The sequence below is a fragment of the Syngnathus scovelli genome, chromosome 6 (genome assembly GCF_024217435.2).
Source record: "Syngnathus scovelli strain Florida chromosome 6, RoL_Ssco_1.2, whole genome shotgun sequence".
Classification (NCBI taxonomy): domain Eukaryota; kingdom Metazoa; phylum Chordata; class Actinopteri; order Syngnathiformes; family Syngnathidae; genus Syngnathus; species Syngnathus scovelli.
Window position 1 is genome coordinate 10,400,496 of NC_090852.1, and position 15,799 is coordinate 10,416,294.

At 38.0% G+C, this 15,799-nt stretch overlaps 1 long non-coding RNA gene across 1 annotated transcript; it reads left to right on the forward strand.

The window, feature by feature from the left end:
- Positions 1-1,076: 1,076 nt before the first annotated feature.
- Positions 1,077-13,341, forward strand: LOC125970974 (uncharacterized). The gene is made up of 3 exons (XR_011087022.1): positions 1,077-1,192; positions 5,327-5,405; positions 12,764-13,341. It is a non-coding gene; the product is annotated as an uncharacterized lncRNA (long non-coding RNA).
- The last annotated feature ends 2,458 nt before the right edge of the window (positions 13,342-15,799 follow it).

Here is a 15,799-nt window from a genome sequence, read left to right on the forward strand (position 1 = left end):
AGCAAGGGATCTTTTAAACATCAATTTAGATGTCCCCTGCCCCTGTCTCCTCCCCTACTATCTCGATCCAAAAGACAAGAAAGGTATTGAGTTTTTCTTTACTTCTAAGACTAAACATAATTACACGGATACCGACCAACACTCCTGGCCCTATTGCAGTATGACCCATATTCGAATGAGCTGAGTTGTGACTATTTGACATAAAATAAATAACGGAAACATGCTCGTGACCACTGCCATGACCAAAAATAAAGCCAAACTATTACTTTGATTTCAGTATCAAAAAGGAAAAAAAAAAAGTTCCACGTGGATCAAGATTTATTTTACAGTTCTATTTCTTGTCTTGTTGAATTTAGCCCATTTTGATGAGGCAGTCCTGTTTAACGCAAGTGAGTCAAGGCTCACCCAACCCCCATAGTGCTTGGCTATTGGTAAGTATGAATGTTTTTACCATGATGATTTGAGGCAGTGCTCAGGGATTTAAACAAGACAAAGAGTTCCTACTTGTGGAAAATGAACCCAGACAGCAGAAAAAAGTACTTGTTTACTGATTGTGATCCTATTAGCACATTGTGTTGTTATTTGATACAGTAAATTACAATGCAAGATGAACGTTGGAGGGAATGGTAACTATTTTATGATCGGTATACTCACTAATAAATTATACATCTTCCTTAAAATGGTGTGAACTAAAGTGGGCGTAGAACTATTGGAAAGTTTAATTATTATCTACTTCTCTAAGAATGTAATGTCATCCACAACTGAATTGAGGCAAAAGCCCAAATGGGCCACTCAAAAACTAGTTTAACCAATCAACCAATTCAGTTAAACGCAGTATATGTTTCTGAAATACTCAACTCAGTTGGTTAAATTATAGAAACTAAAAGCGGTTGTCTGACTTTTTTTTTTTTTTTTTTGGCTGCAAATGATCTGTTAACAATCAAATCAATACATCGAGATATCCCTTGAACTAACCAGCAAGCTTTGCTGTGCAAACTTGCAGTTTGCTTTTTGCAGCAAGCATGTAGAGTGACAAAAGACTTGCATGCACATATTACATCCTTCCCCTTTTTGCTAGCCAACACACTTCCATGAACACCCTCTCAGTAGACATTGTGCTGTAGACAAATTATTGGTATGCATATTTTCAGCATGGCGTAGATACCACAAATACCACACAAGCTCAGAACGGGCAAGTAATTCAAATATTATCTTTGTTCTGCTGTTTTCATTGCCGCTTCTATCCAACAACATTCCGAGACAAAAATCTGTTACTGTTAAGTGGAGCCACACGTCAGAATGTCAGACCGGATTGATATAATATATATATGTTACACACATATGAGGAGAAGCAGACGCTCATTTGATGGTTTGATGAAGCCAAATGATACGTATTGTGAAAACCTGGTCATGGGTTTCATCTTTGGCACATGCATTTATAACCCCTATAAAGTCTTATATATTTTATTTTAGTCTTCATCACTTAAAAAGCAGTCGGAATAGTACTAAATATTGACGCCTAGGCAGTGAGATTAGGCCAATTTAGTCATATCCAACTTTGATACAGCCACTTCTTGCAGTTATGAAGCGCTTCATTGTTTGTATCCAGTGAAATGACAGTGGAGCTCAACAGTGATGTTTTACAAAAATAGGATATAATTTCCTTTACTCACAAAATAGTGTAACACTGTATGTCCCAGGTCTACTTTATACAGAAACATTTGTTGTCAACTCGGATTAGGCAGACATATATGGAATTTCAATCCCTAGAGTCAAATGATCCAGCTGCAGTGAGGAATCCGGCCTTTAATCTGTACATCCTTTCAGCACGTTGGCCGATCCAGCAGACGTGGGTCGAGACAGACATCACAAATGCCGGGGAAAATATTTGTAGTGCTGATAAACAGTGGTTTAGATAGTGTTTTAAGCTTTTGACTTTCAAGTGGGACACACTGTCTTCTTGAAGCAGTGTGAATATTCGTGTCTTTGGTCATCTTTTATGGTTTTGATTTTAGTCTACGTATGACTATATGCACTTTGTTCACTTTTGACAGTTCTATGAAGATCAGCAAAGTTAATGTACAGAGTTGACAGAGTGAATGCTTCTAAAATCATCAGCATGAACAACAGGAAAGTGGTTATGGATTATTTTAAATTACCAGTCTCCTTTTTCCACTGCTTGCCTTCCAGCACAGTTCCTTGTTATCCAAATTCTAAGCATGCAGATAGCGAGGTGACATAAACTACTTCTAGCCACTTATCCGTCGAGATCGCTCATCGCTCTTTCTTTATAACTTCTGTACATGAAAAAAAAATAAGACATACAAGTTACTGTTAACGTCACATATTGCTCTGCCTTAGCGCCGGGCATGACAGTGTTGTATTCAACAGTCTCCATTTGGATGCTGTGGTCTTTTTTTTCTTGCTGCCCTCAATTTCCTCTTGAAAAAAATATGTCTCCTAATTCTGGACAACAGCCACATTCCAAATAGATACAGAAGACCCTTGTTCTCCTCCATTGTCAGGTCTTGTTCTGATACATTCCATACAGCATGGTAGTCACAATTTCCTCTCCTATTATTCCTGCTTTACTATTACGAGGGGAGTACTGCTATTTTAGCAAGATGAGTTAGTAAGGACATTTTTAAGATTGTCTATATAGGGTTAGGATTGGATTATGTGTATGAGTACAAAAAAAAAAGAAAAAAAAAGTCCATGCCATAACAAACAACAGGATGTGACAATGCAGTACCCTCAGTGGCCCTTTATTCTGGGCTCCAAACCAACACACAAACATCTTGAAGTGTTTAATCTCATCATAGCTCTCTCTCTTTTTTCTTATTGCAACGACTCTCCTTTAGAAGTGGTGGGCTGTGCAGACTTGACACGCTCCATCCATATGTAGAATCTCATAAAGTGAGTGTGGGGGTTTGTGAGTAACCAATTCGCTACTGGTAGAGTCTTGATTTTTGTCAACTGGGCGCATATTGTGACAGAAACAGCGCCACCCGCAGGTGGTTGATGCCGCTTTGGACTGATTTTTCACAATTGTTCACCCTAGTTTAGTTTAGGACTTCAAAAAAAAAAAAAAAAAAATTCTCATGAAATCATATGATACTGAAATCATTTATGGCAGGGTCAAGCGGATGCCATCATAAAACGGTACACAGAATGTTTAAACTTGAAATTTTAACGGCTAGTTTTAACCGCTGTTAATACTGTAACACATAAAAAACATAAAACGCCTTACCTTAACATTCATAACAATTGACAATGTGGGTGGTAAAGATGGAGATTTACTGCTCTGAAAGGGAGTCTGTCATTTGTGATTTTCAGTCATCCTGGTCATGGTAAACTGCAATAGCTGAACAGAGTTAACTTGAAGTCTTGTTAAGGATTTTTCACTTTAGATATTTTTTTCCACCATTGTTGAGGGCGATATTCAAAGATGAATTCCTTGACTGTGGTGTAAATTAATATACTGTAAGTAGAATATCCAGGAAAAAACGGAACCCCTTCTGTACCGAACATTTACAAAAGTACAAAATGCTCTTTTTAGAAATGAAGTCTTAGACTTGAGGCACTGACAACTATTGTCAGTAAAATTTGCACACAAAGTTTAGAGAAAATAATGTTTACTTTTCAGGAGAGTGAATGACCAAAAGGGTCTACATTCCTATTCACAGCAAACCAAAAAAAGAGCTCAGTGAGATATAGGGCTTCAAGAATATCAAAAGGCCTCCCGGGAGGAACATATGTGGAGAAGGTCTCATCGCGGTATAGAATCTGCACAGAGATTACAGCACCCCATTCCCACACATTCCCATTACAAAACCACGGTTCATCCATAAATTTCCACCATGCAACCATCTGGAGCCCATCTTCACAACCTCACACCCATAGCCTGATGGAGTTCACAAGGCCAATGCATAGAAAGTATTGGGCCATTTTAGCATACTCACATGCATCTATTTACATCTTCTCATAAAACTAATACAATCATCATTTCTGCCTCCGCTAAGCCAAATCACACTTATGCACAGAAGAGTTTAGAAAACAAGTTCGATCCAGTCATAGGCTGATGGCTTTGGTTAAATTAAATTTCAATATCGCGACCAGGCTGCTTACATTATATATTGAACCTCGTCTATATTTGTAATGGTCCCTCAAGTGTCTGTGTTTTTCCTAACAGCTACTTTGACCTGACCTCTCACACCTATGTCACCTTTTGCTGATTTGTTCTGTTTGTCTGTTTAGTTCATCTGTGTCTATTTGGCCTTTGTCCTCTTTGTCTTCTGCTCCCAGTTCCCTGTTCAAGCCTGTTGTGTTCTGCATTTTTTTGTATTTTATTTGTTATTTGTAGTAGTAAAAGACCATTTACAAAAATCCAATAAGCCCACGTCATGTTCACGGTGACCATGTTATTTTGAACCAAAGAATACAATACAGAATGAATACAACACAGATCATTACTCATGAACATGTGTGGTTTTGACAATAATGTGCATACGGAACATTTTACTAATAGCTGAGTTGAAGAATTGATTCCACCAGCTGTATTTACATAGCCAACACATGTATCACATAACAGTCACTGACAACATTTATCTTTTACGTGTATCACTTACCCATAACAGTATTCATATGATCAAGAACCTGGGTCATAAATAAACAAGTATAAAGTGTAAGTAAACTTTCCACATGGCTCTGAATTACAGCGTGGCAGCTCCAATAAATTTGAAATAATACATTGTCTTGTTTTTTTGTCTCTCTGAGACAATATTCCATTGGCATGATTAACAAAAACATAAAGAAAAAGAAACCATAAAAACGCTATTCATTTTAAAAAAATGCTTCAATTTCGAATTCCAGCTACTTCAAACATTGTTTGATCAAACAAAATCAATAGGATTCTTTCAGTGACATTGATAAATAATCTCTGAATCTTTAAATATCAGATGGCATGTGTAATTTACTCATAGTTGTTAGGGCGCCCAGACAAGCAGCCTATTCCAAAATTTGCAGTAATATTAATCTATTTTGGAGCAATCTATAAATTATTCATTGCTCACTTTGTTCATGGCCAAAATTGAAGCACCTCCTCAGTGTGTGGTGTCTTGTGTGACATCAGCAAAAAAACTAGAAACAATTCTACAGTCTAAAATGCTTTACATACATCGCTTATGATAGCAGGAAACAGGCATGTGGACATTCCTTCTTTGACCACTGAAAATTGCACTCTCCATAGCCGCTCACTATACGAGAACAAAAAAATAAAAGAAACGAACCACTAAGCTTCATTTTGTTTCATGCTGTTTTTACATAGCGCCTTTCAAGACACCAAAGGACACTCCAGCGTCCCAAAAGAAAAAAGTATTGGCCGGGAAGACCAGAGATCCCCACTGGTGAGCCTGCTCAAATATGCTTGTTGACTGGTTGCAACTATGGGATGTCGTGAGGCATAACCCCAAGCAAACACCGTTACCCAAATGATCACATCACGTTTGTTTGTCACGTTGTGTATACTGTATATCTGTACACTCTAACTGATTGTCACGTTGTGTATACTGTATATCTGTACACTCTTACACTCATTTATATCCATTTAGAGGTATACACATAAAGTGACCATCCGACAGTGGACACATAAACATTTATTCAGTCCCGTAAATACTAAGTATAAATAGTGATCTGTCCATATATACACACATAAATGTAAACACACAATCTGCAATCCTGTGTATGGATGCACACACACTTGCTCACACACAAATACAAACACACACACACACACACACACACACACATACACACGCACACAATTTCATCTTCAACAACAACGGTTAAATGTGAAGAACCTTTGACGTAATGGACTGTATGGCTTTGACTGTATGGCTTTGATGGGCTCCCTTAGTGGCAAAATAAAATCACCTTTCACAAAAGCAAGGTCCAAACGTCAAACAATCCGGCCAAATTCAAACCTTTTCCCCTTCTTTGTGATTCTAATGTCTCTGAAAGATTTCCCTGAGTGATTATCCTGAGGCGTGGGCTACTTTAAGAGTTATTTGACCTCCCCATTCTTGTCGGAAAATGGCCGATGCCCACAATAAATGTTAAACCTCATTTTAGTGCAGTATTTCTGATCGCAAATCCTGATGTGTGTGGTTAACATTGGGTTCAGCCAAGCCACAGATTCCGTGATGGTGAATTGAAATGTTACAGTAGCCAATTAAGAAGCGACCTGAAGCTTGTGCTGTTGCCAGACAAGTGTAAGTGGTTGAGTGGTTGTATAACACATCTCCTAAGTTATTCACCACAAAGAAAATGACAAGACGAGCTTGCAACCACAATTTCAAATCTTCTTATATCTTCTACTACAGTTTTTATTTTCCAGTAGACTAGATGCCACCATTCTGCCTTCTACATTCTTGGTACTATGACAGACATATGGTTTGCGGAAGGACATATCATCTTGTGTGTGCTGTGCTGTGTTGGTCATTTTGAGTATACACCACACGCTATAAGAGCAGCAAGAACACACAAGGCGATTTTTCTCTCACCACGTGTGGGGTCTCTCACATTTGAAAGTGTATGTGTAAAGCCTGGTTTGGCCACACCTCTGAAATGTAGACTAATTATATAATTCAGCGCAGATGATAAAACTTTTCACTAAATCCATCTCTTCAAGTCATCCAAGAAATCTTCATCCACGGTGTCACTTTTAAACAACTCCGCTAACTCCGGAAATAGAAGATGCAGTGCTTCCTCTTCTACGTCGCTTACGTCTAACTCATTGTCAGTTGCTGTTCCAATTATTCCACAGGCCTAGAGTGCCCTCATGCAGTTTAGTGTGAAAATAACATTTGAAATGGTATAATAATGTGTTAATAATTTCACACATAAATTGCTTCTGAGTATAAGTCGCACCTTTTTGTGATTGTGATTTATAGTCTGGAAAATACGGTAAGACATATACTGTATTAAAAATGAAATACCATTTGGTTGTGCGAGACAGAATCTTTCCCCTCCTCAATTTGAATGAGGCTAACCTCAGCATTACTTCACTAACCGTCAAAGGCAATTATATTCACATTGTTATGTATCCGATGTGTCTCTTTATGCTGCAGTAGTATTGGCAGATATCTCATAGCCTATATAATCAATATTTGTACAGGCCCTGACTGATCTAAAAATGATGATTTCCATGGCCATAATGCAACTCAGGCTAATGCCATTGAGAGAAAAAAAATAGGGAAGTGTCATTTGAGTCGTATAGTGTAAATCGGGCATTAAATTGTCTTGCCAAACAGCTGCTTTAGAGAAATAATTAATATTAGTGTGTCTGTTATTGTTCTGTGAAAACGGCATCCCATATGCACATCACATTTAAAAAAAAAAAAAAAAAAAAAGCCAACCAGGGGCAACAGGGAACAAACAACTGTGTGCTAATTTGTGCAGTTGAAAAAACTGGGAACGTGCCTTTAAATACTGACGCAAGCATTGAAGAATGCCTTTTTGTTGTACGTATGCTATCATTTCATTCTACTGCATCATCTTCTTGACCTTTCTGGCAGAGAACCAGAGATTGCATTCAGAAAGCATATCATTTTCTAATCCAGGTACAATCCAAGATAATTTATTGACCATGTGGGCTGCACGTTCATACATATTTCATCACACACTGGGAAAGAGGACATCTGATTGATGGTTTCATGCTAAACCTGAATCTTCTTATCTTCTTGACAATAGTCTGTACATTTTAAAACCAAAACAGCCAAAACTTGAAACATGTGGCGAGACGGAACCAAAAACACCTGCTGTGCTTTCCTCTCACAGCTACAAAAGCGGTTTTGTTTTCTTCAGCTACTTGATCAGGGAGTGAGTAGAGTGACATAAAATGCTCAATTCTGGCACAAAGCGTGGTTTAACTGTATGCATATGCGGGGTTTCCTTCGTTTTGGTATTGCCGCACATGTGCAAAACAGGTCCTTTGCGCCGTTGTGGGCGTTAACACTGCCAACTAGCTTCACAGTCAATAGAAGTGGCTCCTCTCATTCACTTTAAATTAAGGATGCGTGATGTGCGGAAGCAAAAACTGAATTTCTGGAGTCCATGCGGGCAAAGTACGTTTATTAGGAATTGCAAGCAGACCTCAGCTGTGTAAGGATTTTATTCAATCAATGCTTTCAGATAACCCTATATAAATTTAGCTACATTTAAATAAAGCTAAAACCATGTTTTGTAAAAAATAAATATATATATATATAGTAATAATATTTGCAGTTTCATTGTTTGCCAGCTGTTCCTTTTTTTTTTCTTTTTAATCATTTTTGTCAAATCTTACATTTAAAAAAAGTTCTTTACCCAGATATGTAATAATCCTGATAGGTACAGTAATGGCGTAACCTAGCAAGTTGATCACCATACCAAACCAGAGACAGCTGTTCATCTGGACTTGAACAGGATCAAGGTAGATCCTCGGGCAGCGCCAGATTGCACTGAAACAGATGATTTCTTCAGATTTAAGTCATAACAGACTTCTGGGCAGCTGTTGGATAGTAATTCCATTTCATTTTATCTCCTCAAACACTTGGCGTTGCCCTTTGCCAAACCAGAGCTGGTCTGAAGCCAGTTCTAAACTGTTCCCTGTACTACTGTACATCTCGCCAAATGGATGAAGAGTAGAGGGGCCAGCACAGCAATGCTGTGAACAAAACTTAATCAGAATCTAAGGTAAAGAAAAGCCTACCCATTTTGGAATGAAATGTATTTTAGTATTTTGACAATAATTCAAAGGTAGGCCAATGCATATAATTTCAATTGTAAGCTTGTGTGTGTTTACAATGAAATAATGTTCCATAATGCAATTGGCTCACCATTACAATTTCTGATGTGAAATAAAATGCTCTTGCATGGAAAACCTACAACAGGAAAGTATCAAAGTTGAATGAGCTGGCAGCTGACAAAGGGGGAAATTGTTAGAAATAGGATAAGTGATTTTGCTATTGGGACGCCAAGTACAATATGAGCTATTGACCTACTCTAATGTCTTGGGAGGTACAACCTCCCACTGGGTGATCAATATTAACTTTCAAAGTAGTGCCCAGTTACTTGGCTCCAAATCCTGGTTCTTACTCCATTGAAAGTGGTGCAATGCACTCAATTGTGCCTGCCGACGAATGCTACCCAGTATGATTCTTTAAATTAAGAGTTACTCACTATTCTAAAAATAATTATGCATATATTTATGTACCCTGAGGTTTGGAGAACGAATGAAGGAATACATTAATGAATTAACCATTCTTAGTGTTTTCACTAAATTTTGTTTTATTATTTACAAATTTGTGGAGTACAATACAGTTTTTTTGTTTTGTTTGTTTTTATTTTGTGTTTGAAGTGGTGAAATATAGTTCATCTTGTACTTGATGGATCAAAAGGGACTGCACCTTAAATCCATAAATCTGATTTTGGATGAGAGATGAAGATGCTCAGGACAGACTTTTGTTGTTGTTGTAATTTTCGACTCAAATCAAGTAACTGTTTAATCACACCATTGACACCTTAGCCTTCTAGCATTTTAAAAACTGCTCTATAATTGTGCACAGTAGATGCTCTTTGAGTAAGAATACCCTAATGGACAATTGAGTTTACAATCAGCCACACAACACCACTGCATAAAAATATTCCCATGAGGGAAATGCAAGGGCAAGAGCCTCTGAATCTGTGTGGCCATGGCAATCTGTTCAAACAAACCATAACAACTACCAGAGTTATATACACACGCACGAACAAACACTATTCATATCTATTCATAGGAACATCTGTAACATCTCCAGAATGTGGGTTCAAGAAAGGCACTTCAGCTCGATTTATTTCAAGGCAGACGATAATTACAGTGAAGTGACTTTCTTTTTCTTCAGATCGTTATGATAGGTCCCACTTAACTTCACACATTGACACTTGTCTTTCATCTATTGTTTGGAAAGAATTGCACCCTATTGTCAAAACATTCATGCAGAATATAATACACATAAAGTATCCAGTATAGTGACTGACTGACTGGTTCTTGCAGTGAACGTTTTTCTTTGGGCATAGGATGGGCTATGTTTTAGTATGATTTAGTTTACAATATAAAACAGACATTTGCTTTGGCGTGCTATGAGTAGAAGACAGACAAATCAAATTAATGTGGCACCACGATAACTGAAACTACAAGTTCCTTGGTTAAATCTGGAATGAACAGGAAAAATATATTAAGGGGAGCAAGGGAAAAAAGATCAACTAAAATATAAATGGTTGTCACTGCTAAGCATATTCACCATACAGCAACAAGTCATGACAAACTGACTCTTAGAACATTTTAAGCCAAGTCTATATATCAAATAGCTTTTAGGTATGGCTGGGCCTCCATTCAGTGATCTGTGAGAAAAATTGATTTGGATAAAAAAAAAAAAAAAACTTAAAATTTCACCAAGTGTGTTACTTGATCCGTCTTTAAATTAGGAAAAAAATACCTTTTTGCTTTAAAATACCATCGATAATGACAACCTTTTGTAGGTCATCCAAATTGCTTGGAAGAGTGCAATTTTCCCGAAGGTTAAACTGCTGTGATCCTAAAGCTTATAAATATGTTAACTATTACAGACTAATAATGCAAAAAGAATAAAACACACAGTGCCTCCCGCATCATTCTTACTTTGTCCCCATTCTCAATTGTGAGTTCAATGAAAAAACAAGTTCACCGTAAACAAACCAAAGGAAAAGCAAACGGAAATGAGGTGGAAAAACATGAAAATAAAAAGTGACTAGACAACAACAGCATTTTATAGTGTGTTACAACACTGTTTTCTTTCTTATTTTACTGACCGCTATCTGCAAATTTATTCAGATTCAAAGTCAACGAGTGGGAATCAAGCCAATGCTGACTGCACAAAAATAATCTGAGTGCACCAGCACCATCCCGACTTCTGACAAACCAGGGGAAATCATCTTTTACCAAGAGATGATTAAAAAAAAACCTGCTCTTATATGAACCACTTTGTTTGGCCTTGGGTGAGGTTATGAAACCTTTACTTTCTGGCTTGCCCCACAGTATGACTCATACTCAGGTCTTCTTCAAACCTGTCTCAACTCCTGGCTGGCACTACTGTGGAGTCTGTATTCTGGTCAGAGCAGTTTACATCAGTGCCACCCAGTGAGAAAGCACTGTAATTCCAGAACATTGCAGTATCATCTTTCTATTTTTCTTCCTCCTTTGTTGCACGGCTTAGCATCCCCATACATACAATAACAATGCATTCAAAATTCAGAGTAACCCATTCCCGCCATTAGAAGACATCGCTATCTTCTCCCCCTGCGGTCAAATACCTCTCTGAAATTGCTGAGCTTTGTGCGTGCTACTCGTCAATTTATACTCACTCACAATGTGAAATCATTTTTTTTGGCAGGTCTGAAATGGAAAATATCACAAATAGATTGGGCAGGGAATGAAGTTCTACCTCTAATCCCAAGATCCTTGATCCCTTAGAGAAGATACACAGCGTTGTGAGGCGCCAACTCTAGCACTGCGCCAAACCGCCCCACTAATAACATATGTCAATTGTGAAAAAGGGTCATTTTTATCACTTTCATTTTGGTTTAATAATAGCCATTTGATCCAACTGAGTAGTCGAATAAACACAAAACAGATTGTTGATTATTAACTACAAAAGTAGTCATAACTTAAGGGAAGTGAATGGGACACATGGTGTTCACAAGGCACCAATGGCTTGAAGCAGGAGTAGAGAAGACTCAGATAAACATTCTACCATCCTATCTAAATACCAAATTAATTGATCATGGATTCCCCCCACAATAAAGAGCAATGTAGTCAACTGCCTGTTCCCATTAAAGTTAAAGTTAAAAGTTAAAGTCCCAATGATTGTCACACACACATCTGGGTGTGGCAAAATTTGTCTCTGCATTTAACCCATCCCCGTGTGATTTTGATCCATCCCCTGGGGGAGAGGGGGGGAGCAGTGAGCAGCAGCGGTGCCGCGCTCGGGAATCATTTGGTGATCTAACCCCCCAATTCCAACCCTTAACTGCAGTAGAAGATTCTTTAGGTGACAATTTCAAACCTAATGTGAACCTGGTACAAGCGCTTTCATGAGAAAAACACCTGCATTGGATTTGTGCAAGCAGCATTTATCTTGAAGCTGTATAAGCCAAGTAGTTGCCTTTCTTTTTAGGTTTCTTTGAAATCCAAATCCAACCCATGGGAGCTGTTAAAGGTAACACAAAAGATAAAAGTAATTGAAAATAAAGCATAAATTAAAGTTGTGACATATGTACATGTGTTTCTCAAGTACACCAGCCTTGAATCAATGTTGTCCACATCACTTTGAGGACAGAAAGAATATGTTGAAAGAATAGTTTTGTGACACAAATCATTGTAAAATTTGTACCACCTGTATTTCTTTTCATTTTATTTGATTTGAATAAACATATGGAATGTTTGTGTTATTGTTTTTTAGGTTTCAATTAAAAGTTAAATATTGAAGTGTGTTTGACAGGAGGTTTCAATTGTATTTGCAAAATACCTAAAATATTTCAACCCTTTGGGAACAAAATATGTCTTATTGGTGGTTTTCGCTACACTATATTCACATAAAGTGAGCGACATGCTTATGATATGTTTTCCCCCTTTAATTCCAATGTCATTTTCATTCCATTGACTTTGACTGATTACTCCTTAGCATCATCACTACTTCATTTCTTTCAGGTTACACCATCAAGTGGGATGAGCTCAATTTGACAATGGGAAAGTCAGTGTGGTCAGAGTGTCTATAAGAAGAAACCATGGTCCAATGAGAAACACATGTTGTCGTATTCCTGTGAGGTTCAGCACATACGGCGAATGGAACTGCAATCATGTCTACTGGCCCGAATCCAGTTGTTAAATAGCAATGAAAATCCTGATGCATACACGTACAATAACATACTGTAGAGTACATATACCGGTGAAGTATCCCATCCAGGTTAACAGGAGTGCTTCAGTAATCAAATGGAGGTTACAAATGTATTCATGGAAGAAATAAAGATGCGCTGTGAAGCCATGTAAAAGACTAAGGCTTGGTTAATGGTGTAACTAATAACTTTCCTGCTGCTATAATACTGTCATCATGCATGTATTCCATGAAATCTGCGAATCAGACTTGGAAACCAAAACGGGCTGCTTGCTGCATGACTTCAGGACTATACCACTTCCTTTGAAAACGAGTCAAACTGGTTAGATCTTTCATCAAAGTCATGTAAAATATGGTTGGAAAGGGAGCGCGTAAAGTTTAGAGCAATCTATGACTCACTCAGTAGGGTACCCTGATGGTACCATGCTTATCAAAACGGTTTATAAATGTATGAAGTTAGGTGGAATCCATCTACCAAGTTTCTACAAAAGACAAATATTCAAATTAGTCTATATTCTTAGATATATTCAGACAGCTATCCAAAATGGAATGAAAATGACTCACAGAGCAAGAGTAACATCTGTGCTCTGTGGCCAGATTGAGGTATGATGGATTTAAACTACTTGTGGTACAGGGCTATAACTATGAAGAGATCACAGCTTCCATAGAATGTCAGCATTAAAAGCCACTGAATATTTTGTTGCGTGTCTCATTGAAGGACAGCCAACATGTTCAATATTTTTAACTATGATATTCTAACCATTTCAAATTATGGGGCAATACTGCCAGACAACTGCAGAAAGTAAAGAAAATACAAGCTCATTTGATTGACATATTTTGCATATAATGATGTGCAAATGAGGCAATTTATTCAAATATTGCGGCAGTACTGTGTTATATTTAAAGCGTTCAACATTTGATAACGTGTATGTAAAAGTTCTACATATGTAAATATAATTTATTTCTATTTTTAAGTATTTTTAAAAATTAGCACTGTCTACATGATTGCTAGACAGGAAATTGGTACAAATAGAAGGACTAGTAAGAGTGCTTAAAACAAATCTCTTCAGCTGTTATATACCTTTGTCTGATGAGATAATGGTGTACAATTTTCATGTCGTTGAAAGAGAACAATTGCAAATGTTCTACAAACACTAAAAAGTGGGATTTGGAAAGCCAACACCGTGTCTGGAGTTTTGGTTTCAGCTGCCAAAGACATGTGGACAAAAGGCCAAAACAAATAGAAAAACAAACGTTTCTCAACATAGCGGTGCTGGTGTAGACATGACCAAAAACTGGACAGCAGCAAACATGTTGAATAAGGTTTCGTGTTCCCTCTAGAGAGACAACGAAAGCCTAAACTTATAATTACAAAGGCACACAGTGATACAGCATGCACACGTGGCTTGGAATGGGAAGACTCCAAAGCAAAGTGTCTCCAGAGAGCTCCACAGGCATAAACTTGATTCGAGCCGCATCGCGTGATCCGCCAGGCTAGCAAAGACCTCTAAATCAGCGGCCCAGATGACTCTAAAACCCTCAACCACACACCCTGCCATCTCTGAGATTGCAGAACAGAATGAATGTCTCCAAGTGTGATGTCAGTCCTTCCAAAGCCTTAAACCAGAGCAACGTGGTGAGACTTGCTCCTCTGCTTATTTCCAACTGAGCCGTGTTTCTTGCTTCGCTGCCCTGTTTCCCCTGTACAAGTATGACTCTGACAGATTTTATCGTCACTCTTAAGTTTCTCCTGGGCTTTATGAATGATCGGGCTGAAAGAATTGGCTACTAAAACAAAGCTCCCGCAGCTCTTCAATGGGAGCCAAATGGTTTCTTTTAAAAAATGGTTAAAGGTAATAACGACTTCAACAAATTACAGTATAAAAAGTATGCATGGTCCTAAATTCTGTTATGTCAAAGATCCTCATTGATTCACCTCATCCATTGGAGTTGCTGGTGAGGTGGAGCCTATCCCATGGCTGACACTAGGCAGAAGGTTGGTTACACCACAGACTCTTTTATTTATTTCATCACTTGTAATCTCCAGTATATTCTCTTTCTTACTATGATGAATCATCTGTGTAGCTTCCTAAAAAAAAAAAAAAGGGGGGGGGGGGCAAAGTGGCAATGGTAGCGTTTTTTCGTAATGCCTTTTGAACTGCTGCAATATGGAGCTCATTTATATTGCATTGCATGACAGGTTACACTGCAGCTTGCACGCAGAGCTTTCCTATTTTTTTTTTTTTTTTGCAAGTACACAGTGTCTTTATTTGCAGTACTGACCACATCCTGGTTTCAAAATTTGAATGGCCAAAATAACAAAATATCCAATAGACCGACATTTTTCAACAAATAAATGCTTAAAATAAGTACTGTACTGCTTTCCTGCGTTCCTTATTCGGATTACAACAGACCTTTGCTGCAGACTAAGGTCCTGAGTTTTGATTAAGGGCATCATGCATTCATCTTTCCATCAATCCTGACCCGTCTTCCAGTTCTTTCAATTCCCACAGCCTGATGCTAAGATGCTGTGTTCAATGTAATATTTATTATTCGCACGCACAGTGGGTCTTGCCATCTTAAATTCCTGGGCTGAATTTGGGGCCCACTATATCCTAGGTCCCTCTATTGGGTCTTTAATTTGATAGGAGTTTGGAAATTTAGATAGCATTTAAGTAGCTGTATTTACTGTTTGTATCATGATTGTCTGTAGACAAGATTTACAAAAACCCAAGATGCATGTTTGTGAAATGCAGGAGAAAGTCGGAGTGCCCATGGCAAAAAAAAAAAAAAGCTCGTAGACAAAATGCAGTCATTCAGGAAGGCCGCAGCCAAGAGCTGCACTTACGTAC